Raw genomic sequence first — 2,908 nt, 5'->3', positions numbered from 1 at the left:
GAAGAGTATGTATGGACATTCGACAACAGGGATTAGATACATACTCGGTTGTTTAAAATGTTCTTCTATGCTTAATGGGTTCCTAATGCTTAATTTTAGGTTAGACAACAAATGATCAAATTAGGGAATTAGGAACACAAGGTTAGGACCAAACACCATGGCCTAATCATACTTTAGCTAGAATCAATCTTTGAATATGAATTAGACTTGTTACTTGAATCTTTATAACCCAGAATTGAATTGTTATGGTGATTCGAATGCCCTAGTCTCAAAATCTGTTTTCCAACTCTTAAAACCACTCTTTGTTACATTTGTTTACTTGTTTTTGTTTGCAATTTCATTTTGCTTCTTTTGTTCAACAATCACAACCACTCTTGTTTTAAATTCTGTTTTAGACATAACCTCCTACTTTCTTGAATTTGGTAATCTAAGTACATAACTAGTTTTAACTTCTCAGTCTTCGTGGGTACGACCTCGTACTTGTCTTGCTATACTACTAATTGCCCCGTACAATTGCGAGTTAACATAATATTAACAACAAATTTTGGCGCCGTTGCCGGGGACTGAACGAAAGTTCTTCCATGGTTATGTGCCCAAGGTTACCCTATTCTTTTTAGTGTTTCTAATTAATCTAATTTTCTGTTTCAGGTAGTTTATGTCTAACAGGCCATTCCTTGAACAAGTAAGGTCTTCGTTCCAACGTTCCAGATCTTTGAACGCAGGACCATCATTGCAACCAAATCGTGTGACCTCTGAAATTCAGAATCGTCTAGAAAGGGAGTTGTCAACTGCAAAAGAGCAAGCTCTTGCTACATTTACAAGTCTTGCTCTCCACACTGAACTTCCTGGTTCTTCACCTTCAAATTCGGAAGCAAGTTCAGACCAAGAAGAAGAAGAAATGATGGCTGCCATTGAGTTCATGGGAGAACTTGATATCCCAACAATTCCAGCATCTCCTTCAAGCATTTCGCTGCCCACTGTAGCTCGAAACTATGAGCTTAAATCTTCTCATCTTAATATGTTGCCTTCCTTTTATGGGTTACCTAATGAAGATCCATTAACTCATATAAAGGATATTTTTAATGTTGTGAGTTCTTTTCCCTTGACAGGTGTGACAGAAGATCAACTTCGAATGAGAGTGTTTCCATACACTTTAAAGGATAAGGCGAAGTATTGGTTGAATTCTTTGAAGCCTGGTTCACTCACTACATGGTCTGCCATTCAAAAGAAGTTCCTGGAAAAATACTTCTCCACGCAAAAGACCGACATGCTTAGGGACAAGATCTTGTTATTTGCACAGCAAGATGATGAATCGTTTTGTGAAGCATGGGAGAGATTCAATGGGCTGCTCAACCAATGTCCTCATCATGGGATTCCATTGAAGCTTCAAATGCGTATGTTTTATAAAGGACTAACCCCTTCTAGTCATAATATAGTCACCAATTTTGCAGGTGGTTCTTTTAAAACCAAAACTCCAGAAGAAACGTACGAACTCTTTGAGGAGATAGCAATGGAGACCCAACATACGGATACAAGAGGTAAACGTGTTATTAGTGGTTCTAATGATGCTTCTAGTATGCAGATTTCAAAACTGGAACAAAAGCTAGATGCTCTTCTTGCATTAAACTCAAGAAGCCCTCCGAAGGAAGTGTGTAGCATTTGTGAATCTCATGACCATGCTACCACAGCTTGTCCACTTGGGGCTGGATATCCAGAATTTGTGCAAGAACAAGCTAAGTTGGTAAATTCCTACAACCAAGGTCCAAGAAATGATCCATACTCTCAAAGTTATAATCCAGGTTGGAGGAATCATCCAAACTTTTCATGGAGAAATACCCAGAATCAAGCAAATCCCCCTTCATTCCAAAGGCCACAACAATCATCATCATCATTGGAAGATATAGTGAAGCAGATGGCAATCAACCAATCCAATTTTCAGCAAACTACACAAGCTGCCATATCCAAATTGGAAGTCCAATTAGGCCAAATAGCTGCTGAAATAACTCAAAGAGTGCCTGGGAAATGGCCAAGCCAAACTGAGATCAATCCAAAGAACCCAGAAGCCAAGGCCATTCATGTGCTCAGATCAGGTAAGATCATTAATAATAAAGATGATTCTAATCTTTCAAATGATGTTGTGATTGTAGAAGATGAAGAGGAGGAGACCATGGCCACGGAAGGAGAACAACTCAAAACTTCTCAATCTGCTCCTAAGGCCAAATCAGATTCTCATAAATCCGATCAATTCCAATTGCATAAAAGAGATGACAAATTTGTGCCACCACATCTTCAAGAAGATAGATACGTGCCACCCGCTCCATATGTTCCACAGATTCCATTTCCAGGCCGTCTTAAGAAAGCAAAGCAAGAGAAGGCTTTTAAAGAGATTTATGATATTTTGAGTAAAGTTAATATCAATTTGCCTTTGCTTGATCTTATTGAACAGATTCCTGCATATGGAAAATTCATCAAGGACTTGAAAACTCACAAGCTCAATTTCGCTCCAAATGAAGGAGTAAAGCTCGACCAGAATGTAAGTGCTGTGTTGCAAAGGAAGCTTCCACCAAAACTAGATGATCCTGGCAGCTTTGACATTCCCATTAACATTGGAGGCAAGAAGGTTGGAAGAGCCATGTTGGACTTGGGAGCAAGCATCAATGTTTTGCCATATTCAGTTTATCAAGAGCTTGGCTTAGAAGGGATGAAGAAGACTTCAATGCGACTTGAACTAGCTGATCATTCTATAAAATATCCAAAAGGTATTGTAGAAGATATTCTAGTTCAAGTTAATACACTAATTCTCCCTGCTGATTTTGTAGTGATGGACATGGAAGACAATCCAAATGGAGATCGTGTTGATCCCATTCTCCTAGGCAGGCCATTCATGGCCACTGCAGACACAATCATC

General features: G+C 39.0%; 1 non-coding gene across 1 annotated transcript; it reads right to left on the bottom strand.

Moving 5' to 3' along the window:
- Positions 1–1,267: 1,267 nt before the first annotated feature.
- On the bottom strand, positions 1,268–1,374 carry LOC148293146 (small nucleolar RNA R71). The gene has a single exon (XR_015826005.1). It is a non-coding gene; the product is annotated as a small nucleolar RNA R71 (small nucleolar RNA).
- Positions 1,375–2,908: the final 1,534 nt, after the last annotated feature.

The sequence above is a fragment of the Prunus avium genome, chromosome 7 (genome assembly GCF_965620075.1).
Source record: "Prunus avium chromosome 7, drPruAviu1.hap1.1, whole genome shotgun sequence".
Lineage (NCBI taxonomy): Eukaryota > Viridiplantae > Streptophyta > Magnoliopsida > Rosales > Rosaceae > Prunus > Prunus avium.
This window is presented reverse-complemented; position numbering and strand designations above follow the sequence as displayed.